This window comes from Heptranchias perlo, chromosome 1 (genome assembly GCF_035084215.1).
Source record: "Heptranchias perlo isolate sHepPer1 chromosome 1, sHepPer1.hap1, whole genome shotgun sequence".
NCBI classification, from domain to species: domain Eukaryota; kingdom Metazoa; phylum Chordata; class Chondrichthyes; order Hexanchiformes; family Hexanchidae; genus Heptranchias; species Heptranchias perlo.
In genome coordinates this window covers 120492968-120520484 of record NC_090325.1, presented here as the reverse complement: position 1 = coordinate 120520484, position 27517 = coordinate 120492968, and positions in this window count along the sequence as shown.

Sequence of the window (27517 nt, the reverse complement as noted above, 5' to 3'; positions counted from 1 at the left end):
CAGGGCCACTCCCTCCTGACTGTATATCACTGTACCGACACCTCTGGTAGGTCTGTCCTGCCGTTGGGACAGGACATACCCAGAGGATGGTGATGGAAGAGTCTGGGAAAAATGCTGAAAGATATGATCTTGTGAGTATGGCTATGTCAGGCTGTTGCTTGACTAGTCTGTGGGACAGCTCTCCCAATTTTGGCACAAGTCCCCAGATGTTAGTGAGGAGGACTTTGCAGGGTCGACTGGGCTTGGTTTGCCTTAGAGGTGTCCGGTGCCTCGTGGTCCGTCCAGTTATATTCTTATTATGACTTTTTTTTAGCAATTGCTGGGCCATTTTAGAATCAACCACATTGCTGTGGGTCTGAAGTCACATATCGGCCAGACCGCGTAAGGACGGCCGGTTTCCTTCCCTAAAGGACATTAGTGAACCGGATGAGTTTTTACGACAATCTGGTAGATTCATGGCCACCATTACTGATACTAGCATTTTAATTCTAGATTTTATTTAATTAATTGAATTTAATCCCCCAGCTGCTGTGGCAGGATTTGAACTCATCACTCCGGATAATTAGTCCAGGCCTCTGGATTATTAGTCCAGTAACATAACCACTATGCTGCCGTACCTCAATGTGCTGCTTACATCTCAACGACCTGGCGTGGGTTAATCGCACACCGCGACCCCCGCGCCCGGTTTTGGGGGTTGTCCAATATATCCCTCTCTATGTTTAGGGGTTGCTGCTCCAAAAACAGAGCAAAAAAAATCATGTGCTAAAGATGGAGACGAAGACTGATATTTACTTGTTGCCGGGAGGCGGCCTTCCAGGCACCCACAGGGAACTTCACAGGAGTCATGCACCCTGGCTGTTTTAGTATTATTTTCTGCACAGTGAAAGAATGACAGTCTGCAAGATATATTGGACTACTAATGAGCTTTACAGGATGCAGATGGTCCTTACCTGTATCTGTAACTATACTTCTGATGGACCTGCATTAATGCTCGGGGTTTCTTTGCTGTCAGAGCTTGCACATGGTGTTACTTCTGCAGCAACATGTGATGACACAGAAGAAAATACTGGCAATTAAATTAAGGAAAACCCAAAAATGTTTTATAAATACATAAAGAGCTGGATGATAGCTAAGGCAAGAGTAGGGCCTATTAGAGACCAAAAAGGTAACCTATGTGTGGAGGCAGAAGATGTGGGTATGGTTCTTAATGAATATTTTGCGTCTCTCCTCACAAAAGAGGGGGACTATGCAGAGATTGTAGTTAAGAATGAGTGTGAAATATTGGATGGGATAAACATTGTGAGAGAGGAAGTGTTAAGGGGTTTAGCATCTTTGAAAGTAGATAAATTGCCAGGCCCGGATGAAATGTATCCCAGGCTGCTAAGAGAAGCAAGGGAGGAAATAGTGGAGGCTCTGACCATCATTTTCCAATCCTTCCTGGCTACAGGCGTGGTGCCGGAGGATTGGAGGACTGCTAATGTTGTACCGTTGTTTAAAAAGGGAGAAAGGGATAGACTGAGTAATTACAGGCCAGTCAGTCTAACCTTGGTGGTGGGCAAATTATTGGAATCGATTCTGAGGGACAGCATAAATCGTTCTTTAGAAAGGCACGGGTTAATCAACGACAGTCAGCGTGGATTTGTAAAGGGAAGGCCGTGTCTGACTAACTTGATTAAATTTTTTGAGCAGGTAGCAAGGAGGGTCGATGAGGGTAACACGTTTGATATCGTATATATAGATTTTAGAAAAGCTTTTGACAAGGTCCTACACGGCAGACTGGTCTAAAAAGTAAAAGCTCATGGAATCCAAGGGACAGTGGCTAGTTGGAATCAAAATTGGCTCAGTGGCAGGAAGCGATGGGTGTTTTTGCGACTGGGAGGCTGTTTTCAGTGGGGTCCCGCAAGGCTCAGTACTAGGTCCCTTGCTTTTTGTGATATATATTCATGATTTGGACTTGAATGTGGGGAGCTTGATCAAGAAGATTTCAGATGATACAAAAATTGGCCGTGTGGTTGATAGTGAGGAGGAAAACGGTAGACTGCAGGAAGATATCAATGGATTGGTCAGGTGAGCAGAAAAGTGGCAAATGGAATTCAATCCAGAGAACTGTGAGGTAATATATTTGGGGAGGGCAAACTAGCCAATGGAGTACACAATAAATGGGAGGATATTGAGAGGTGTAGAGGAACAAAAGGACCTTGGAGTGCATGTCCACAGATCCCTGAAGATAGCAGGACAGGTAGACAAGGTTAAAAAGGCATACAGGATACTTTCCTTTATTAGCCGAGGCATAGAATATAAGAGCAGGGAGGTTATGCTCGAACTGTATAAAACATTGGTTAGGCTACAGCTTGAGTACTGCGTACAGTTCTGGTCACCACATTACATGAAAGATGTGATTGCACTAGAGAGGGTACAGAGGAGATTTACAAGGATGTTGACAGGTTTGGAGAGTTTTAGCTATGAGAAAAGATTGGATAGGCTGGAGTTGTTTTCTTTGGAACAAAGGAGGCTGAGGGGAGATTTAATTGAGGTATATAAAATTATGACAGGACTAGATAGAGTGGGTAGGGAGGACCTATTTCCCTTAGCAGAGGAGTCGGTGACCAGGGAGCACGAATTTAAAGTAATTGGTAGAAAGATTAGAGGAGAGCTGAGGAGAAATTTTTTCACCCAGATGGTGGTGGGGGTCTGGAACTCACTGCCTGAAAGGGTGGTAGAGGCAGAAACCCTCAACTCACTTAAAAAGTACTTGGATGTGCACTTGAAATGCCGCAACCTACAGGGCTACGGATCAAGTGCTGGAAAGTGGGTTTAAGCTGGATAGCTCTTTTTCGGTCAGCACAGACAAGGTGGGCCGAATGGCCTCCATCTGTGCCGTAACTTTCTATGATTCTATGATTCTAAGTGCCGCTGAAATGGATGGCAATTGGCTGCTCTTGTGTTACTCTAGAATTGCCACTACTGGAGGCATTATCTCACAATTCCCACTAATCTGTTATCTACAAGTTTTCGGAACCTTTTATTTCCAGTGAAGTAAACGGAAATAAAAATCGGGAGAGTTGTAAAACAGGCTGCCGATTCACTATTGCCCTTTTTACACTATCACACAAAGTCAAAATCTACCCCGTTGTGTGCTATGTAGTGTAATGTTCCTGTCCTTACAACACCAATTTGCATTTATATAGCACCTTTAATGTAGCAAAATGTCCCAAGGTGCTTCATAGGAGCGTTAACAAACAAAATTTGACACTAAGCCACATAAGGAGTTATTAGGACAGGTATTTGGTCACAGAGGTAGGTTTTAAGGAGCATCTTAAAGGAGGAGAGCAAGGTAGAGAGGTTTAGGAAAGGAATTCCAGGGCTTAGGGCTTAGGAGTTGAGGCATCACTGCCAATGGTGGAGCGATGAAAATCGGGGATGATCAAGAGGCCAGAATTGGAGGAGTGCAGAGATCTTGGGGGGGTTGTAGGGCTGGAGGAGGTTACAGTGATAGGGAGGGGCGAGGCAATGGAGGGATTTGAAAACAAAGCTGTGTGTCCTCAGACCTACCATGAGCAGTGCCATGGGAGATCCAATCGAATGGATGAATATTGAAAGGACAGTAGATTTTTAACATAAGAATGCTTTTTATATATATTTAGATCTAATATATACTACATTTGAAACTAAAGACACATGACAACTCCAATCAAGTTGTTTTAAAATGTTAGTATACATCCATTTTAGTTGGCAGACAAGCCTCATTCAACATAACATTTTATAGAGTGTAGTTATGGTTGTGGTTTACACACACACACATTTACTCTGTCAACGCCAATCATGCCTGTACTGTATGCATAAATCAAGAAATTACAAAGCACGCTGAAGCAATAACAGATGGCATTGTTCCAGAAAATTCTGCTGGGAAAGTAGAGTGGGTGAATTGGTATTCTATTGAATTCTTGTATGGTTGAGTGAGTAACCAATGCCCGGGTTTTAATGTCTCTGTAGCCACTATTTATTTATGGAACTAATTCTTCTTATAGGAAAAAGCAAAATAAATAATTGACATGCTTGGATTCCAGGAATCATGCCAAGAAATGAATGCTAAACATGAGTACCCTGTTAGGTAATTAAACAATATTTGAATATGTGCAAAAACATTAAAATCTTGACAGCTGTCACAAAGGTTCTAGTTGTGTTTATGCTAGTTACTTTCACTGGCTGTTACATATATCCAAATTTGTTTAGGTTAGTGGCCACAATCCTAAGCTATACTGCAAAAGCAAAGCACAAATTACAGCACAATATTATCTTGGTTGGAAGTTTGCTGCAGAGCCGTTATTCTGTCAGAACAATGCTTGATAATTTTATGAATGTCGTCTGAACCTCAACATTATATTAGAGCCCTTAGCTTCCTCAAACACAGTTGTTAGCTGTTAAATAATGGCCCAGAATTTGCTGGAGCGTGTCCCATTTGTTAGACTTTTTCCCTCACCCTTCAGCTCAAAATTTATTTGCGCCGCAAATTGCTGGAAGTGCGAGCTGATAACGGCACAGCGAGGGCAACGGGCATCTGGGACCTTGGTGAATGAAGGGAGCAACTGTATATCTCTTTAACCAATGCGATTTAAGGATTAAGAAAGAAGCAGGAATGATAGAGAAGGGAATAGGGTGAATTCGAGTCGTCAGGTACGGAAAGAGAAAAAAAGACAGCGAAAGAAAGATTTGATTAAGAGAGAGATAAAAAAGATACAGAAAGGAAAAGTAAAAAAAAAGTTAAAGTTTAAAATTTAAAAAATTAAAATCCTAGGAAAAATTTACTACCTGCAGGAGTGAGAATCCACGTTTTCAATTGTTCCTTTTCTGGGCCATTGTGGTTGAGTAGCAGTGTAGGAATATAAATCTCATCATTAAAAAGGTACTTACACTGTTAAGTACCAGCCCTAACTTTCTGCAGCGAGTTTAATTCATTTTAACAGTGCAAATGCAGGAATTTCTAGAAACTCATGGGGAGGTTGACAGCGAGCTCCTGTTTTCACAAGGCTAATGGCGGAGTGCCACAAATCGTCCAGCAATTTGTGACAATTTACAATTCACGGGGCATCTCTTCCTTGCTACAAGTTGCTGGACGATTTACACATTAATAACAGTGTGTGCATTAAAATCACCATTATTTTGCCAGCAAACTCTAGCCCAATATATCCTGCTTATGTTATTTTTGCAGTTCTAAGTACTAAGTATTCCAAAGGCTGTCAGAGCTGTGGGAGCTGCCATTGTCTTCCGTGGCAGGCTTCTACAGGATGCATGTGATACAGGAAGCATAAAGAGGTACAGCAGGACCTCTGATGCAGAACTTAAGGTATGTCATATCTGATGACAGGCAGAATCAGTGATATGAAACGTGTGATACTAGAAAACAATACAAATTAAAATGCACTTCTTATTCATCTATTGTAAGCGTATTCAATCTATCAGCTGCATGAAAGAATCATGCTCAGCCACTGCAAAAAATAACCCAATGCATTTTAATTTACTCAGATCGCAGGTAAATATTCAACAATAAATTGGCAGAGTGCGGAGAAATCAAATAAGTTAAAGTTTAATCTGAGCTGATTGTGAACTAGCTTCCAACCTGCAACTTTGGCTTAATATCACAAATTCATCATAATCAAAGAAGGTATTTCTGGGTGGTGATCTGTGAAATTGTGCATATATTACATTTTACTGGGAACAGTCCAAATGCAAGGGTTGGTTTCTTAATCGGGTGCTCCCAGAAAGGAGCAGCGCTTGAAGGGAGCGCTGGTCAGGAGAATGGTCCATAATGGATGGAAAATCAGGTCCCGTGGATCTACGATTTCTCAATCAAAGCTGCCTTGCCAGGAGTGCCCAATCAGAGAATCAGCCCTAAAGAGTGCCTAAATCCGAGAAAGTGAGAGAGAGCCAGAATCAAGAAGTAACAGCACCAGTGTCAGCTGATAAGATGGACTTAAACCACTAAAATAGGCACTGCGGGAACTCCCACACATATAAAAATATTGGGTGTACAGCACGACACATCAAGATGAAAGTAGCCAAAGAAATGTTTTTGGATAATTTGAGACAATTTAATGTAATCCACAGTGAAGTGAAAAAAAACCATTTATTTGTTTTTCTTATCTCGGAATCTCTTGTGATTTTTAAAATATATTTTAAAATATGATAATTAAAATTAAAATTTTGGTCATGTTTTCAATGATGGACACTTCATGCAATTGATCCACAAGAAAAGGAGGCTTAAAAATTAAGTATCATTTTGCCTCAGGGTTTTGCTCCAATAATTCCTGCTTAGGAATTGGTAAAAGAAAATAAAATGACATCCATAAAGCATCTTATCACATCCTCAGGATTTCCCCGAAGCACATTACATCCAATTAATTATTTTTGAAGTATAGTCATTGTTGTTATATAGGCAATTTCAGCCATCAATTTTCACACAGCAAATGTGATAAATGACCAGTGAGTCTGATTATTTGGTGATGTTGATTGCGGGAGAAATGGCCAGGACACCAGGAGAGCAGCCTGTCCCTCCTCAAATATTGCCATAGGATTTTTTTTTAATCCACCTAAACGGCCAGAAATAGTCTCAGTTTAACATCTCATCCCAAAGCCGACAGCTTCAGCAGTGAAGCACTCCCTTAGTACTACACTGAAGTGTCAACCTAGATTATGTGCTCAAGTCTCAGAGTGGTACTTAAACTGACAACCTGCTGTCTCAGAAACAAGAATGCTGCCACTAGGCCAAACTGATCCTGTATGAAAGTGAAAATCAATTTTCCCAGCAATATTTTGTACATTAGTTTTCACTTTTTCTGTACGAGATCATAAATACACAAATCTTTGAAGGTGGCAGGACAAGCTGAGAGGGCTGTTAAAAAATCGTATGGGATTCTTGGCTTTATAAATAGGGGCATAGAGTACAAAAGCAAGGAAGTTATGGTAAACCTTTATAAATCACAGTTTGGGCCTCAGCTTGAGTATTGTGTCTAATTCTAGATACCACACTTTAGGAAGGATGTCAAGGCCTTGGAGAGGGTGCAGAGAAGATTTACCAGAATGGTACCAGGGATGAGTGACTTCAGTTACGTGGAGAGACTGGAGAAACTGGAAATGTTCTCCTTGGAGCAGAGAAGGAGATTTACGCAGCGAGTCGTAATGATCTGGAATGCACTGCCTGAAAGGGTGGTGGAAGCAGATTCAAAAATAACTTTCAAAAGGAAATTGAATATATACTTGAAAAAGGAGAACTTTGCAGGGCTATGGAGAAACAGCAGGGCAGTGGGACTAATTGGATAGCTCTTCAAAGTGCCAGCACAGACACGATGGGCCGAATGGCCTCCTTCTATGCTGTATTATTCTATGAACGTGTGATATGATGAGCCCAATCCATTAGCATGTCGGTGTTCCAGGCACCACGTGAAGGAAGGCCAGGGTGCTGGTCTGGTGGCTATCTCACCTCAGGGCACCTGTGTGCAATGCTTAATAGACACAGTAACATAGTGAGGATTAGGAGCAGGTCAAATGTCTGCCGTTCTGGCTGAGGGACGTGCATTAGGAAACTAAAAGAGAGAAAATTAAAAAGGGGATTAAAATTGTGACAAACATGGATTGCATGAATTTAACCTACAAACAAATAAATACATAAATAGTGTTCCATATATTCCAAAGAAGAGCTAGTCATAGTCCCGGAAGTGATGCCGTGGGATACAAGTGCATGAGCATTTACCAAGTTTATCTGAAATTCCTCTCCGTACCGTTTTAACATGGATAATAATCCATTTAAATTAGATGAGTTAATGTCCCTGTTAAAATATTGGAGAGGGAAATGTCAGATGAATGTATTAAATGTTCTTACATTAGCATCTCACAGTGTAATTTCAGAACCATGATGTTTTATTGCAGAGTTAAAAGCATTTTTCAGTCTGTTATATTCAACAATGTTTTGACAAATAAACTATAGCTTGCTTCAGAGACCATGGAGGTAAATCTATCATTGTCCATTTAAACCAGTGATTTAATGACATGACAAAACCTGTGCTCTTGTCATCAGTGTACACTCATTGAAGCTATAGTGACAGATATCCTTCAAACACCTTTGTGTCACCATGAGATCATCACACATGATTGTGCTGGGACAATCTGCTGACAATGTTTCTGTTGACATCTGTCCTCAGACTGTTACAAGCTGTTAGCATAAAATATTAAAGGATTAAAAAAGGAAATTTGTTATATTTTTAACTACTATATTATCTTTAACTCTTTCCAGCCAAAGCAACATCAACACTTTTGCTGTAACTCTTTATTACCTGTCACTTCATATCTCCAAGTATTAAGAAACTCTGATAGTAGGTATTAATATCATTTCCACAGCTCTTCACATTAATACTTTGCAAAGATGAATACAAGAGTTATATAACGCATTTGTACCCATATACAATACTCATAGCTCCAGTGAGAGCACTGAGCGAGGGGTAACTCAGGGGAGTCTGCACCATCAGGCTCAGCATAGCTTCCTATCTCCATGATAAAAAAACTCAGCAGTGTTTTTAATCAGTTTTTATTAAAAAATACCTAGAATGAAAAAAACACTTGCATTTACATTGCACCTCATAATGTCTTTCGGAAACAATCCAAAGGTATTTCAGAAATATTTGCTTTGAAGGGCAGTCACTGTTGGTTTGTAGGCAAAACAGAATAAATAGAATTTTGTACTACTTTATGTTGCTTAAAGAAAGTAAGAACTCGCATTTACATAGCAGCTTATCACCTCCTCAGGACATCCCAACCAAAGAATTTATTTTGAAGCGTAGTCACTGTTATTATGTAGACAATTGCAATAGCCAGTTGCACACAGCAAGGTCACACAAACAGCAAATAAAATGAATGACCAGATAACCTGGTTTTGGTTGAGGGATGAATATTGCCAGAACACCAGAGAAGTCCCTGCTGTTCTTTGAATAGCGCCATGAGATCTTTTACATCCACCAGGGTAGGCCACCTTAGATTAACTTCTCATCTGAAAGACAGTGCTTCTGACAACACAGCACTCCCTCAGTACTGCACTGAAGTGTCAGTCTAGATTAGGTGCTCAATTTCTGAAGTGCGATTTGGACTCAAGGCCTTATGACTCAGAGGTAAGAGTCTCAGTTTGGCTTATGAGAAATTCAGGCCCCAATCTTAATGGGGTGGCGGGGAGGATGCAGGTGAGGCAGAAAACGACGGAAGAATCCGGGGATGTAGATGCTCTGCTGATCGTAACGGCAGAGCCTCATTAGCATATTTGCAGCACCCCCTCCCGCCCGGCAGCTGGCCAAATGGACAGCCTGGCCGGCGGGAGGGAGCACTCGTGACAGGATGCCGCAGCCTTGGGGACACCCCCCAGCACTGGGAAGGAGACTCCGGTCAGGAGGGGGTGAGATCGACAATTGGAAAGTGGGGAATGAAGCACTGGTCGGTAATCGAGAGGGGTGGGGAGGTCGACAATCAGGGAGGGGTGTATGCTGGGGGGGTGGAGGCTGGAGATCAGTGCTGGGGGAGGCGGAAGGCTTCCTTGAGAGATCTGGGGGGGGGGGGGCACTCATGCTGCTCCTGACCCACAAGGAATCCTGATAGAGCTACTTACCTTTTTTTTTTATTCGTTCATGGGATGTGGGCATCGCTGGCGAGGCCAGCATTTATTGCCCATCCCTAATTGCCCTTGAGAAGGTGGTAGTGAGCCGCCTTCTTGAACCGCTGCAGTCCGTGTGGTGAAGGGTCTCCCACAGTGCTGTCAGGAAGGGAGTTCCAGGATTTTGACCCAGTGACGATGAAGGAACGGCGATATATTTTCAGGTCGGGATGGTGTGTGACTTGGAGGGAACGTGCAGGTGGTGTTGTTCCCATGTACCTGCTGCTCTTGTCCTTCTAGGTGGTAGAGGTCGTGGGTTTGGGAGGTGCTGTCGAAGAAGCCTTGGCGAGTTGCTGCAGTGCATCCTGTGGATGGTACACACTGCAGCCACAGTGCGCCGGTGGTGAAGGGAGTGAATGTTTAGGGTGGTGGATGGGGTGCCAAACAAGCGGGCAGCTATGTCCTGGATGGTGTCGAGCTTCTTGAGTGTTGTTGGAGCTGCACTCATCCAGGCAAGTGGAGAGTATTCCATCACACTCCTGACTTGTGCCTTGTAGATGGTGGAAAGGCTTTGGGGAGTCAGGAGGTGAGTTACTCGCCGCAGAATACCCAGCCTCTGACCTGCTCTTGTAGCCACAGTATTTATACGGCTGGTCCAGTTAAGTTTCTGGTCAATGGTGACCCCCAGGATGTTGATGGTGGGGGATTCAGTGATGGTAATGCTGTTGAATGTCAAGGGGAGGTGGTTAGACTCTCTCTTGTTGGAGATGGTCATTGCCTGGCACTTGTCTGGCGCGAATGTTACTTGCCACTTATGAGCCCAGGTCTTGCTGTATGCGATCTCGGACTGCTTCATTATCTGAGGGGTTGCGAATGGAACTGAACACTGTGCAATCATCAGCGAACATCCCCATTTCTGACCTTATGATGGAGGGAAGGTCATTGATGAAGCAGCTGAAGATGGTTGGGCCTAGGACACTGCCCTGAGGAACTCCTGCAGCAATGTCCTGGGGCTGAGATGATTGGCCACCAACAACCACTACCATCTTCCTTTGTACTAACTTTTTATGATTCATGTACTAGGACACCCAGATCCCTCTGTACCTCAGAGTTCTGCAATCTCTCTCCATTTAAACAATATACTGCTTTTCTATTCCTCCTCCCAAAGTGGACAAATTTGCATTTTCCCACATTATACTCCATCTGCCAAATTTTTGCCCACTCACTTAACCTATCTCTATCCCTTTGCAGACTCCTTATTTCCTCTTCACCAATTTACTTTCCTACCTTTGTGTCATCAGCAAATTTAGCAACCATACATTCGATCCCTTCATCCAAGTCATTGATATAGATTGTAAATATTTGAGGCCCAAGCACTGATCCCTGGCACTCCACTCGTTACTTCTTGCCAACCTGAAAATGACCCATTTATGCCTACTCTCTGTTTCCTGTTCGCTAACCAATCCTTTATCCATGCTAATATGTTATCCCTACACCATGAGCTCTTATTTTGTGTAGTAGCCTTTGATGTGACACCTTGTCAATAGCCTTCTGGAAATCCAACTACACCACATCCACAGGATCCCCTTTATCCACGTTGATTGTTACTTCCTCAAAGAACTCTAATAAATTAGTCAAATCCGATTTCCCTTTCACAAAGCCGTGTTGACTCTGCCTGATTGCATTGAGATTTTCTAAGTGCTCTGCTATAACCTCCTTAATAATAGATTCTAGCATTTTCCCTATGATAGATGTTAAGCTAATTGGCCTGTAGTTTCCTGCTTTCTGTCTCCCTCCTTTCTTGAATAGAGGAGTTACATTCGCTATTTTCCAATCTGATAGGACCCTTCCAGAATCTAGGGAATTTTGGAAAATTAATACCAATGCATCTACTGTCTCTGCAGCCACTTCTTTTAAGACCCTAGGATGAAGTCCTTCAGGATCTGGGGACTCATCAGCTTTTAGTTCTAATATTTTTTTCAGAACCCTTTCCCTGGTGATTGTAATTGTTTTAAGTTCCTCCCTCCCTTTCACCTCTTGATTCACAATTATTTCTGGCATGTTATTTGTATCCTCTACTGTGAAGATGGATGTAAAATTTCTGTTCAATTCATCCACCATTTCATTATTCTCCATTATTAATTCCCCAGACTCACTCTCTAGAGGGCCAACGCTCACTTTACTTACTTTTTCCTTTTTAAATACCTGTAGAAACTCTTACTACCTGTTCTTATATTTCTAGCTAGCTTTTTCTCGTACTCTAATTTCTCCCTCCTTATTATTCTTTTAGTCGTTCTTTGTTGTTTTTTATATTCTGTCCAATCTTCTGACCTGCCACTAATCTTTGTGGAATTTTTTGGTTTTTCTTTCAATTTGATACTATCTTTAACTTCCTTAGTTAGCCACAGATGGTATGTCCTTCCCCTAGAATCTTTCTTTCTCACTGGAATGTACCTTTGCTGAGTGTTATGAAATATCTCATTAAATGTCTGCCACTGCATCTCTACTGATCGATCCCTTAACCTAATTTCCCAGTTCACTTTAGCCAGCTCTATCTTCATGCCCTCATAATTGCCCTTATTTAAATTTAAAACACTAGTCTTAGACTTACTCTTTTCTCCCTCAAACTGAATGTGAAATTCAATCATATTGTGATCACTGCTACCTAGATGCTCCTTTACAATGAGTTCATTAATTAATCCTGTCTCATTACACATTACCAGATCTAGAATAGCCTGCTCTCTGGTTGGCTCTAGAACGTGCTGCTCTAAGAAACTGTCCCGAAAGCACTCTATGAACTCATCTTCCAGGCTATCTTTGCCAATCAGATTCTTCCAATCTATATGTAGATTAAAATCACCCATGATTATCGCTGTTCCTTTCTCACAAGCCCCCATTATTTCTTCCTCCATACCCTGTTCTACAGTGTGGTTACTGTTAGGGGGTCTATAAACTACTCCCACAATTGACTTCTTGCCTTTAGTATTTCTTATCTCTACCCAAACTGATTCTACATCTTGGTCTTTAGAACTAAGGTCATTTCTCTCTATTATACTCATGTCATCTTTAATTGACAGAGCTACCCCCCCCCCCAACCTTTTCCTAGCTTCCTGACCTTCCAAAATATCAAATACCCTTGAATATTCAGGTTCCAGCCTTTGTCAACTTGCAGCCATGTCTCTGTAATGGCTATCAGATCATACATATTTATTTCTATTTGAGCTGTCAATTCATCCATTTTGTTATGAATGCTACATGCAGTGCTGTCTTTTTACTATTTTTGCAACCTCTAGCTTTATCTGCTGGCGCACTCTTACGTTTGCATGCTCTGTCCCTTCCTGTCACTCTCTGATTATCATTTCCCTTATTGCTACCTTGCTGTCTTGCTTGTCTTCTTTCTTTAATTTATCATATCTTCCCTTACTTGATCCCTCGCCCCACTATTTAGTTCAAATCCGTCTCTATCACCCTAGTTATACGATTCGCCAGAACACTGGCCCCAGCACAGTTCAGATGAAGCTCGTCCCAACGGTACAGCTCCCACTTTCCCCAATACTGGTGCTAGTGCCCCATGAATCGAAACCCAATTCTCCCACACCAATCTTTGAGCCACGAATTTAACTCTATTATAAATTTACCCTATGTCAATTTGCTCGTGGCTCAGGTGGATTATTATCTTTGAGGTTCTGCTTTTTAATTTAGTCCCTAGCTGCTCATACTCCCTAAGCAGACCCTCTTCCCTCGTCCTACCTTTGCCTTTGGAACCTACGCGGGCCACAACTGGATACCCCCCCTCCCACTGCAAGTTCCTCTCCAGCCCAGAGCAGATGTCCCGAATCCTGGCACCGGGCAGGCAACATAGCCTTCTGGACTCTCGTTCTCGGCTGCAGAGAACTGTGTCTACCCCCCTGACTATACTGTCCCCATACTACCACTACATTCCTACTAACTCTTCCCGCTTGAATGGTTTCCTGTACCATGGTGCCATGGTCAGTTTGCTCATCCACCCTGCAGCCCCTGCTTTCATCTATACAGGCTGCAAGCATCTCAAACCTGTTGGACAATTGCAAAGGCTGAGGCTCCTCCACTTCTACCTTCTCGATCCCCTTACCTGCCTCGCTCGCAGTCACACCCTCCTGTCCCTGACCACTGAACAATTTAGACAACCTTATCTTAACAGGTGTGACCACCTCCTGGAACCGAATGTCCAGGTATTTTTCCCCCTCCCTGATGCATCGCAATATCTGCAGCTCAGCCTCCAGCTCAATGACTCTGAGCCGAAACTCCTCAAGCCGCAGACACTTACTGCAGACGTGTTTGCCCTGGATCACACTGGCGTCCAGGATCTCCCATATTCTGCAGTCGCTACACATCACCTGCCCTGCCATCTTTATTATATGTTAATTAATTTATTATTCTTAATTAAATTTATAATTTATAAACCCTACTACTCCCAATAAGCTTTACAACTGCTAGTAAACCTTCTACTACTAAAACCTTACAATTACTAAGTTGCACTAGTTTTGAAAGTTAAATGAGTCAAGTACTCACCAATCAATCACTTACGTGTTTCCCTGTGACGTCTCACTTGGATTTTGCTCAGAACGTGGTGGGTGGGTTCAGACTGGCACCGACTGAACTCCCGCTTTCTCCGCGTGATCATATCCCCGCTCTGGTCTCATTCTTTTCCGCCGCTCACCGACTGAACTCCCGCTTTCTCTGCGCTGTTTATATCCCCGCTCTGGTCTCGCTCTTCCCCACCGCTCACTGACTGAATGATACATATCAGTTATATATTTAATACATCTATCTATATAAAAGTTTTGAGTGTGTCCATTGCACTTCAGATGCCACACATTAGAGCCTCAGGGGAGGGATTTTAACTCTCCCCGCTCAGCGGGATTGGAGTGGGTGAGCAGTTAAAATGGGTGGTTCCACTGCCCTCTCGGTTCCTATCAGGCCCTCTTCTTTGCCATCAGAATGACAAGGTACCACTCATAACATTCTGACCAGTGATTCAGGTTGGGCACCACTAAAGTGACCATGCAAATGCGGTGCACCCACCCGGCCGTGCAAATGACCTCATTGCTACAGTTTGGGAGGGGGTCTGAGCCTTTGGGCATGGGTGGATAAGGGTTCTGCTCTGCCGCACTTGTACCAGTGGAGTGGGACCCCAGGAATTTCAGGCCCTATGAGTTTGCCCACATACGACTTTAGACTAACTGGTATATGGTTACCTGGTTTAGCCTTCTCTCCATTCTTGAATGATGGTGTTACATTGGCTATTGTCTCGCTTCATGGCATAACGTGCATGTGTAAAGAGGGCTGAATGCTGAAACCTGGGTTTTTATGCATGTTACGGTAACTGAAGCATGTTTTCGCTTTTCAAGGACAAGACAGTCAGTCTATAGCACGAGAGAGAGAGTGCTGAGAGGTAGGAATCCTCCAAACCTCCAACCTGTCAAGCACCACCTTAGAGACATCCACCCCAGGGGAGTTAGAGAATGAGCCAGATGTGAGTGTATGGGGCGACACACAAATTGCAACTGAACAGGTGACACATGAAAAAGAAGATGTTGCTGGCTGGAGGATTAAGATATGTAGCCTCTTGGCTGAAGAGCCCGAGGATGTGGATTTTGTCGGTCCTGGTTTTAAAAGGTTGATGCTGACAGAGCAAGTCTTAATGCAGGCATTGGGAGCCATGCCAGATAATATGCAGCAGATGGCATTTTGGATGAAGGAGCCCACTAGTAGCATAATTCTTCATTCCACTCTGGAATATCTAGCAGCTTCAGAGAGATCTGCAGTGGGGGTCCTCATGACAGAACTTGTAAAGGCAGCCTGTACTTCTTCCATTGATGATCAAACTGTTGCTACAGAGGCCTGAAGTGCCAGACTGGAGAAGCCTGTCTCTTCCAGACCTCCAAAGGATTAAGGCTGAGATGCAGACAAATATCTCAAAGGACTTCACTGAATTTAATGAGACCATTAGTTATGTTTACTAAAGATTAATGCCCATGGCAGGAATGGACAAGGATGATGGTGTTGTCTGTCAGGAAATCAATAAGTGGGCCCTTCTACAGATGGGCATTCGGTGTAAAGGAACATAAAAACACTCAAATATCCACCCTGGACTTCCGCTGGGGACGTCAGACCTTACATTTTGTTGTTCTATTTTTCCAGTTTTCTCTCCTTTCCTGGGGATAGTGACTTACATTGGGGCACAGTTGCACAAGTGGTACCTCCCCCAAGTGACCATTCTTCATGTGCGAGCCTAGGTGAGCATGTCAGCCGGTTGGTTGATCACACTGCATCATCAAATCTACGAGGCTTTTTTTTAATAGAAGCAATCACATATGAAAAATATTTAGCTTTATAAAAAAGTGTGTGTATTAAATGTCACATCACACAATACCTAGCTTTTTTAAGATGTGGAGATGCTGGTGATGGACTGGGGTTGACAATTGTAAACAATTTTACAACACCAAGTTATAGTCCAGCAATTGCTGGACTATAACTTGATGTTGTAAAATTGTTTACAATTAGCTTTTTTAAATCATTGGACACTGTCACCTTAAGACTTTGTTATCACTAAAACATTAAAGATATCCTTAGTACTGTCTGACCGCAGAGTACTGTGCTGAAGCCTATCAATATTCCAGACTTCTTTATGAGAAGGATAATTCATTCTAGAAATGCTGTAAGTAATTGTCCAGCTCATAACTGCTGGCCCAGGATTAGAAAATTCATTAAAGTTTTCAATGATTGAACTTTATATAATTACCATAAGTCGAACTAAGAGGTGAAATCATTTCTGCAATATGGAATGCTATAATACTTTGATGTGACATTGAGCCTTCATTTTAAAACTGGTAAGAATCCTTCCTTCATTCCTATCTGAAAGGTTTCTTTTATATAAAGTTAAACATGCAGCTGCTACAGGGCTGGTGTTCACTCTTAAAGGGGAGTTGAAGAGTGCATTAGGTGGCTGGAGCAGTATATTGTCTGTAATGATGTCAATGGGGAAGTCATCAACATTTAGGTTAATGCCTTGAAGCACCTCAATAGAGCAGGTGCAGTGGAAAAGAGTGACCCTTTGCGGTATGGTAGGCCATCCACTTGCGGAAGGAGAGGTGTAAGCTGCCGGGGCTGAGGTGCAGACTGAGTAAATGTAGTCTCCGAGGTCTACTGAACCTAGGAGTAAATGCAGAAATTGCAAGATAAGTCAATGCTTACCCTTTCCTCCATAGAAGGCACCTATGTGAATGTTTCTGTTCTACACCCTCAGGGAGATAGTATGCAGAGATCCTTACACCTTCTTGCCACATTCTTTCAGGTGAAGAACACAATGGCAGAAGGGCATGGTAATACCTTGCACGACACAGTTCAAAGTTCAGCTTGTAAAGAGTACTGCCAAGTAGAAACACCATGCTATCTCAATTGCAAAGTACTGCCCTTGGGAGAGAGGGCGTCAGGCATCGGATGCTGTTGGAGTGCCCAGATGTTGCTATCATGTTCCTACATGTATTCTGCTTACAGGGCTAGGCTGTGCATGGCTAAAGTGAGAGAACCAGGACAGGTGGGGGACCAGCCACAATAAAGGAGCTCACCCAATTTGAGAAGATGGGCCTTGCGATCTGTGGAAGGACTGATAAGCTGGGGAAGGGATAATTGAGTGTCAGTTTGGATGCTGGTACCACCAAAGCCAGTATCCTCTATTTATTACCCACACTTACTGTTATCTTCCCCACTGGGGCTACACTTGCTAAGTGACTGCACAATGTTTAAAATGTCCGATGGTCTTACCTCTCTTTGAAGACATTATTTTGGAGATACTTTGTATTTCTTCTTCTTTCTTTCCCTATAGGTACTTCCCTAGATGATGTGGAAGTAGATGACACTGGAGAGCCTGGCCCTTCAGAGCATGCCGTGTCGAGCACTTTGCGTACTCCAAGCACCAACACAGGTACTAGTGCCGCAGAGGCTACTATTTTTAAGATCAAAGAATGGGCACTGGGTGAAGCACAACTTGTAGGTGAGGAGGAATTAGTGGAGGTGGCAGGAGAGGAAGCATAAAGATCTGGTGAGGCTGCAACTCCACACCATTTGTCAACAACACGAGTAAAGGATTGGTTCCTATGGAGCCCATCTCCAGATAGGAGTTAATTCAGAATCAAAATCAATTTACTATATCCTGTGAGTTCACCACGAGCCACCTGCAGCATCTGTCTGAAAATGCTCAGTAGTGCACCTCTGACATCACTGCAGTCCTACAGGAGGGATTTATTGATGTGCAGAGAACCATGGAGTAAGTGGCATCTTTACAGCCCTCTGCAAGGGAGCCGGAAAACAAAGTTCTCTCACAAATGCTGTGACTGGCATCGTTGAGACCTTGGGCACTCAGTTGAGGGGGGGTGGGGGGCGGTCACAGCCAGCTTTGATAGACTGGACGATCGTTTGAAAAGAATAGTGATAACAGCTTTCACCCACATCAGAGGCACCCTATGGACTGCTCTCGTGCAGACTGCAGAGCATCCAGCTTGGAAGCCCTGGGGGCTTGGCAGCTGAAGGGCCTGAGGAGGTGGTCTCCTCTCAAGGAGTCGGCACAACTTTCCATTCCAGCCAGGTGCTTGAAAGGAAAGAAGAACTTCAAGAAAGCGGCCAGGTGCTGGTAGCAATTGTGTCTTTGGATATTGCTCCAGCTGTGGTGGAGACATTGCAGGACCCTATACCTCCACATTCAAGGTCACGACTGTCCAACAGGGCCACAACACCCAACAGCAGTCTCCCACCATTGTTGCTCCTCCCAGTCGGGAAGCACTTCACCACAGTCGTAGGTTGAGGAGTAGGCCAGGCAAGAGGAAGCATGAGCATGGGGATTAGAGCACTTAACATAATGTAAATAGCACCAACTAAATAGAGATCTTTTTACTCATCTTTTGCCTGGGTACTGTTTGTTGGATAGGATGGAGAGAGGATTGTAAGTGCGGTTGCAAGCAGAAAGGGGGCAATGCAAGATGAATGGAGGAGTCACATCATGTTCATGGGGGTTACAACATGTTTGATTTCGTAGTACAGCCGGACAGTAGCAGGAGGTGTCTTTTACTGAAAGTTAATTGTTGAGCGATGCGTTTTGCTTTACTCCGCCTCCGTGGACATTCATTCCCAATGTGTAAGCCTCCTCCTCCTCCTCTTCCTAGAGGGCTGCAGGCCATTGATCCTCCTCAGCTCACTCACTTTTCTTCTGATCACAAAATTGTAAACCATGCAGCACACAGTGATAATCTTGCTCACCTTGGCTGGACTGTACAGCAGCACCACCTCTTGAGCAGGCCAAATGATGGAAGTGTTGCTTCAGCATGCCTACAGTGTGCTCTATAGTAACTGTAGTAGTGGCACAGGCCTCATTGTATTTGTGCTCTGGTTCTGTATGGAGATTCCTGAATAATGTTGTCAGTCAGGCAGTAAAGGGTAGCCCAGGTCTTCCAAAAAGCCATCCTTTCATTCCGTGGCATCTCTATTAGTTGCTGCAGGGTGGATGAGAACATGCATTGACATATAGGTTGATGTTGGGTGGTCACTAATCACCTGCACATTTGTGAAGTGAAGCCCCTTCCTGTTAATGTAAGTGTTGGAGTTCTGGTGTGGAGTGCTTTTGCCAACATGATTTCCATCTACGATGCCCAGCACTTTTGGAAACCCAACCTCACTGCCCTCTTCAGCTGCTGAGTCCTTTCCACTGGGAAAGCTATGAAGAGATTTCCCTTGGCAAACGTGGGGGTCGATTTTAGGATGGCCGAGCGGGTGCGTTCGTGGCGGGAGGGCTCCGAAAATTGGGAATTCCTGGGGCGGGTCCGGAGCCCGGCTCCAATCCGCCCACTTCTGGGTTCCCCAATAACGCGCTTAGATGCACACGCAGCCCCCGCATGCAGGACTCCCACCGGCAATTAAAGCTGGTGGGATCCCAATTAAACCAATTATTTTGATACTTCAGGTCGTTAGGAGACCTGGTTGACCTGATTTTTTAGGAGGGGTGGGATTTTAATCCAAACTGAGCGTGTTTCCCGTACTGGGGGAAACACTCCGAGTTGAAATGGACGTGTTGCAGCCACCAGCCTGTGGCAGCTGCAAAGGTCCATTTGACAGGTGGGGGGGGGGAGACCCTCACTCATTGCAGGAGGCCACTCTGTCACTTTGGACAAAGTTTGGCCTCCACCACCCTCCTCCTAACACAAAAAATCACCAACTTGCAACCTCAACCCCGGTGTGCAGACACATGTAACTACCTTGCGGACCCCCTCAAACGTATATCTTCCGGATGGGGGCCGCCATAGCTGCAGTCATGACCTCCTCGGAGGATGAACAGCATCACCAGCCTCGCCGGCCACACCGTCCACCTCTGACACGTGGAGCTCCACAACACAGTGCACATCCACCTGCACAGCAGGAGGGAGGGCAACTGCAGAGAGAGATGCGTGGCAGGGGGCACTACCCTCTCCACAGGGTCCACAGACCGAGGCTCAGCGGCCTGGACCTCTCTGAGGAGCAGTGCACACGGAGGCTCAGAGTCACTCGACATGTAGTCGTGGACATCTGCAGCCTCCTTCATGCCGAGCTGCTCCCGGCTGGCCCGAGCACCATCTTCTTACCTGTCGCTGTCAAAGTCACCACTGCCCTCAACAACATCTCCTCCGGATCCTTCCAGGGTGCCACCGGGGACATCGCCGGCGTCTCTCAATCATCTGCACAAAAGAGCCCTGTAAATACACCTGCATCCACTCTGCAGTGACGCAATGGGTGGCATCAGTTGTGGGTCTTCATGGTGATCCTCAGGAAAGGGAATTATTGCACAAACCAGACAAGATTTGCAAAGACGTGGCAGTAGTGGTGATAACAAATTTTTATGTATTTTTGCAAAACAAACGAAAGTAAATCAAAAACATGACATTTTGTGCATCCCCTTTGTGCTCACAAAATCTTCGCCTTACGTTTACGGGAACCCCTACGTGGTGCTTCCCTTGTGGCTTCAGCAGAGGTAGTGGCAGGTTGCTCTTGTCCATGCCCTGACCGATGAGATGCTTTGCGCGGACGCCCTCTGGGTTTCGGTGCCCGTGACGGCCCCTCCAAAGACTGCTCCACCTGCACCTGTGCAGGGACAGACTCAGCCACCTGGAGGGGGGGCAGCATTGCGGGTGAGACGTGGAAGCGCTTTGAATGGCGTCCCCACTTCCATGTCCCCTTTCACCATCATCCCTCTCCTGGCCCAGGCCCACATCACTCCTTCCACCCTGCTGGACGACAGTTTGGAGGACTTGCGTGAAGCCTTGGAAGGCCAGTTATAAGGTATCTGTCAGCCTGTTTAAGGCAGCAGAATGTTGCTCACCCTGAATCCGAACAGCCGTTGTCAGGGCCTGAATGGACTCATTGTTGAGCCGTGCTTGAAGCTTGATGGAGGCTAGCCTTTCCTCCAACGCAGACATTCCCAACCTACCCACGACACTATCTCAGAGATGCCTTCATGTCCCTGTGACAGTATTCCACTCATGCAGGAGTTGGACTCCTCCATCCTCTGTGCGATTGTGGAGAGTGCGTGTGGCAACTGTTCCAGTACCTCGGCAATGTGCTGCTGGCCCTCAATGACTCTCCTTTTCATGGCTGGCCCCCAGGGTTCAGCATCTGGGTCTAGTTGAGCAGAGCCTGGAGAAGAGTACTCCCATCGACATGGACTCTCCAAGGCAGCCCCTGCCACCAGGGTCTGCTCGTGCTCACATGTGCATGGTGACTCACCATGTGCAAGCCCAACTAAGTGAGGACGGGGACCCACCGAGGTATGTGTATCTGCGTTGGTGGATGGCTGGCTCAGATGTGATGATGCATCCTCAGAGGCTGGCAGGTCCTCTGAGGAATCACCCTCCACAGTCTCGGCGGTCGCAGATGGCCCTGCAAGACAACAGGAAGCAATATTAAGCATGTGGACAGATGTTGAGGTGCTGCAGATGCCAAGTGATGCTAAGATCATTCGCTATCATGAGTGCTGAGTGTTAGATTTCTGTCACCAGCCGCTTGTGCACTCTCAGTCTCGGCGTCCGCCACGGACAGGCACTCCAACGTCCAGCTTACTTCCATTGCCTGCTGCTCTGCGTCTGTTAAGACCACCTGGTGTGGTGGGCCCTCTCCTGGGCTTTCTGGCATCTCTTCTCCTAACAAGTCAAAACACAGCGGCATGATTGAGTGATGGTTGCATGGTGACCCACTGCATGCATTGGTGTGGGTGGGGGTGACCGTGATGGTGATGCATGGGAGGGTGGGTGTGAGACATAGCCATGAGATTGTATGAGGATTGGGTTGCGTGGTAGTGTTCGAATGGGAACTGGGGCGGTGAGTAAGTGCAGGCAAGGTGAGGATGATAGTTGAGTGGATGTGAGGAGTGATGCGAGAGCGTTATGGTGGCAGTGCAGAAGGAGTTGTGTGGTGGTGGAGGTGATGTGGAAGACGGAGTGTGGGAGAATGTGTAAGTATACTCACTTTGGCTGACCTGGTTAGGTCATTAAAGTGCTTCCTGCACTGGACCCAGGTTCTGCACACATTGCCGCTGCTGCTGACCTCCTCGGCCACCTCCAGCCAGGCCATCTTGGTGGCAGAGGGAGGCCACCTCTTCCCATCAGATGGGAACAGAATTTCCCCCCTCCTCCTCACCCTATCGAGCAGCACCTGGAGTGAGGAGTCAGAGAACCTTGGAGCAGCCTTGCCTCTGGCCTGCTCCATGCTCCAAAATTGGTTCTTTGCTGCAGGAGGAGCATTGGAGGACTGCCCCTTTAAATAGGGCTCCTCCTGCTGACAGCCTGTGATGCGGGTGTGCAGTGCGCCTGCAGCGCAGCTCTGGAATGGGAAACCCGGAAGCACACGTAAGTACCTTCAATTAGGCTGCGATCACGTGCGGAGCACCCCGAATTCACTGGGCACGTTACCCACGCGCCCAGTCGACCCCCCCACTGCCAACCCGCCTCCCTCCTAATATCGGGCCAGTGGTGTCTGTCACTTCCTTTACACATCTGCGGCCAGCAAACTGGCTGATGTCTGCCGCAGTGACCTGGAAGGAGTCGGTAGCATAAAAAGTTAAAACAGCCAAGATTGCAGGCAAATATCTGCTGGTAAAATACAGGCTACAGCAAAAACGATCAAAAATAGAGGTTACCAGAAACATGCAGAATGTACAATGCAACCAAACAGAAATGTTCTGAAACCAAAAGCTGCAATGAAATCATCAATCACAGCCCTACAACAACCGAGCCTTGAGGAAATCTATTAAGTAGGGCAGGCCCATTCCCCACAGATGCACCCATTTTATGTGAACAGGGAACCCGCTGTGGGAAGAATCTCGTCCGACCACAGGAAATTCTGCATGGGACCAAATTAAAATAATGTCTGTATGCGGACAGAGGTTTCACTGTGAGACCTGCTTATGTACGACAGAAGTGGCCAGCTGGTTAATAGGTGTGGGGTGAATGGGGTGACGTGTGAGTCAGAGGCCTGATTTTGTGATCTGTGAGCCTTGGAAAGTCAGCCAAACTGGACCTGTTGGAGAAGGCTTCTGACCGTCAGAAAAATGCAGCAGTATCATAAAATGTTTAGAAAATAGTTTGCGTTATGTATATTTTAACTGCAGCCATCAGAATTTTGACAAGAAATCATCTAGCTGTATTTCAATACAAATTATTATTAAGGAAAATATCACCAGGGCCAAGTGGAAGGTTTGCTGCACTTAATTATTAGGAGTAAAAAGGTCAGAGAGAGTAGGAGAGATGATTATGGTAACAGTCAAGCAATTGCGAGAAATGATCATGTTATTACTGTCTCGTTTAAGTTGACACTATCTTTATGCAAACCTCTTTTCTGTGCTGGCCAAATGCTGTAATATGATGTAAAATTACATCTAAATGTGATAAACACAACTGATATCATTATGCTGAAAACGTTTCACTGTTATCCCTTCCTAATGACCAATCCAATATTAAAATGTAAATACACAAAGAAAACACTAATGGTCTCATTAGAGTAAAAGTTTTATATAGCATATTAGCACAGTCCTGACATACAAATAAACTCAAATAAAAACTGCAAATATTGAAAATAAACAAAAGATTCTTCAGTATCTGCAAGCAGAAAAGACAGGTTAGCATTTCGTAATTCAATGGGGTAATTTTAACTTTTGGCGATAGTGGAAAACAGGTAATATCGGCTCGGCCGACTATTATACATCGAGTTACATCGAGTCTATAGAACAGAAATAAGCCATTCGGCCCAACTGGTCTATGCCGGCATTTATGCTCCACATAAGCCTCCTCCCTCCCTACTTCATCTAACCCTATCAGGATACCCTTCTATTCCTTTCTCCCTCATGTGTTTATCTAGCTTCCCCTTAAATGCATCTATGCTAGTCGCCTCAATTATTCCTTGTGGTAGCTAGTTCCTCATTCTTACCACTCTTTGGATAAAGAATTTTCTTCTGAATTCCCTATTGGATTTATTAGTGACTATTTTATATTTATGACCTCTAGTTTTGGTCTCCCCCACAAGTGGAAACATTTTCTCTACGCCTACCCTATCAAACCCTTTCATAATCTTAAAGACCTCTATCAGGTCACCCCTCAGTCTTCTCTTTTTCTCTAGAGAAAAGAGCTTCAGCCTGTTCAGCCTTTCTGATAGGTATACCCTCTCAATTCTGGTATCATCATTGTGAATCTTTTTTGCATCTTCTCCAATGCCTCTTTTTATAATATGGAGACCAGAACTGTTCACAGTACTACAAGTGTGGTTTCACAAAGGTTCTATACAAGTTTAACATAACTTCTCTGCTTTTCAATTCTATCCATCTAGAAATGAACTCCAGTGCATGGTTTGCCTTTTCTTATGGCTTTATTAACCTGCGTCGCTACATATAGTGATTTCTGTATCTGTACCGATAGTTTTGGTCTCCTTATCTGAGGAAGGATGTCCTTGCAGGGAGAGAGTGCATCGAAGGTTTACCAGACTGATTCCTGGGATGGCAGGACTGACACATGAGGAGAGATTGGGTCGACTAGGCCTATATTCACTAGAGTTTAGAAGAATGAGAGGTGATCTCATCGAAACATATAAAATTCTAACAGGACTAGACAGACGAGATGCAGGGAGGATGTTCCCGATGGATGGGGAATTCATAACCAGGGGTCACAGTCTTAGGATATTTAGAACCGAGATGAGGAGAAATTTCTTCACTCAGAGGGTGGTGAACCTGTGGAATTCTCTACCACAGAAGGCAGTGGAGGCTAAGCCATTAAATATATTCAAGAAGTAGATTTATTTCTTAATGCTAAAGGGATCAAGGGATATGGGGAAAAAGCAGGAACAGGGTACTGAGTTAGAAGATCAGCCATGATCATTTTGAATGGTGGAGCAGGCCCGAAGGGCCAAATGACCTACTGTTGCTCCTATTTTCTCTGATTCTATGGGCTCGATTTTACCACCCGCTATCGGGTGCGTTCTCGGCGGGGGGGGGGGCGCCGAAAATCGGGGAATCCCGGAGCGGGACCGGAGCTCGCCTCGATCCCGCCCACTTCCGGGTTCCCCACGGACACGCCGGCGTGCGCGCGCAGCCCCCGCTGGTGGGAATCCAGCAGGCAATTAAAGCCAGCGGGATGCCACTTGACAGTATTTATTTAGCTATTTCAGTTCATTAACTGACCTGATTGAGCTGTTTTATTAGGAAGGGTGGGATTTTACCTTGAACTGAGACTGTTTCCCGTACTGGGGGAAACACTCTCACTCCAAACGGACGTGTTGCAGCCAGCAGCCTGTGGCAGCTGGCAAGGTGCATTTCACAGGTGGGGGGGGGGGGGGGGGGGAGAGCCTTCACCATCGCAGGAGGCCACTCCGTCACATAGGGCAACGCCTGCCCTCCACCACCCTCCTCCAAGCAAGAAGATTCACCGACGTGGAACTGCGAGGACACACTTACCTACCGTGCACAACCCCTCAGACCTACACTTGCCAGATGGGGGCCGCCTTGACATCCTCGGAGGACGAACAGCATCACCAGCCCCAGCAGCCTCGCAGTCCACGCCGTCCGCCTCAGAGACGTGGAGCCCCACAACACGGTGCTGTGGCACATCCACCTGCACAGCAGGAGGGAGGGCAACCGCAGAGAGAGATGCTTCGCAGGAGGCACTACCCTCCGCACAGGGTCTACAGACCGAGGCTCAACTTCATGGACCTCTCTGAGGAGCAGTGCATACGGAGGCTCAGAGTCACTCGCCAGGTAGTCGCCGACATCTGCAGCCTCCATAATGACGAGCTGCTCCCGGATGGACCAAGCAGCATCTTCTTACCCGTCGCCGTCAAAGTCACCACTGCCCTCAACTTCTTCACCTCCGGATCCTTCCAGGGTGCCACCGGGGACATCACAGGGGTCTGTCAGTCGTCTGCACACAAGTGCATAAGGCAGGTCATCGATGGGTTGTTCCACAGGGCCTCGCACTACATCAACTTCGCCATGGACGAGCGCAGCCAGATGGAGAGGGCGGTTGGATTCCATGCTGTGGCTGGCTTCCCACGGGTGCAGGGTGTAATCGATTGCACCCACATAGCAATACGGGCACCTCCACATGAGCCAGGGCTGTTCATCAACAGGAAGGGGTATCACTCCATGAATGCCCAGCTCATCTGTGACCACCGCCAGAGATTCCTACACGTGTGCGCCAGATACCCTGGCAGCTGCCACGATGCCTTCGTCCTCAGGGAGTCCGCCGTCCCGCCCATCCTGCAGGCACCCAACACCGGCAACGGCTGGCTCCTCGGTGACAAGGGATATCCCCTGCACACGTGGCTTATGACACCTCTGAGGAACCCCATCACCGAGCCACAGCGTCAATATAATGACAGCCACATTGCTACCAGGTCTGCAATTGAGCAGGCCATAGGGCTGCTCAAGATGCGCTTCACGTGCCTTGATCGTTCTGAGGGAGCGTTCCAATACACGCCACTCAGAGTGGGACGAATTATAGTTGTCTGCTGTGCCCTGCACAACATGGCACAACAGAGAGGGGTGCCGCTGGAGGAGGCCCCATGCACACCCGCCACCCACATTGAGGACGACGATGAGGAGGAGGAGGAGGAGGACGAACGAGAGGAGGAGGAACGACCCATGGGCCGAACACCGGCTCACCTGGATGCTCGTCAGGCCAGGGAGGCACTCATATGTCAATGGTTCTCCTAACATCAGACAGTCTGAGGCGTTCACATCTCATCACGTGCACAGACGAGGGGCCATACTAGCCCCCTCCACAGAAGAGTGGTGCCAATACTCCTGCACCCACTGTATTATGCCCAATGGGTGGCAGCAGGTGTTCGTCGTCATGATGAGCCGCACGGAAGGGACCTATTGCACAAGCCGCAGAAGAATGGACAAGAGATGGCAGCAGTGGTGAGAACAATTGTGTTTATTGTGTATGTGCAGTCAACGACTATAAATAAAAACATAACAAATTGTCATACACCCTGGTGCATTCCCTTTGTGTTCATAACACCTTTGCCTTACGTTTGCGGGAACCCATACGTGGTGCTACCCCTGTGGCTCCAGCAGAGGTAGTGGCAGGTTGCTCTTGTTCGTGCCCTGACCGGGTAGATGCTTTGGGCCGACGCCCCCTGGGTTTCGGTGCCCGTGAGGGCACCTCCACAGACTGCTCCTCCTGCACCTGTGCAGGGACAGACTCGGCCACCTGGAGAGGAGGCACCATTGCGGGTACTGGTTGAGAGGGGGGCAACGGGTGAGACGTGGGGGCACCTTGAGTAGCGTCCCCACTTCCATGTCCCCGTTCACCATCTTTCCTCTCATGGCCTAGGCCCACATCA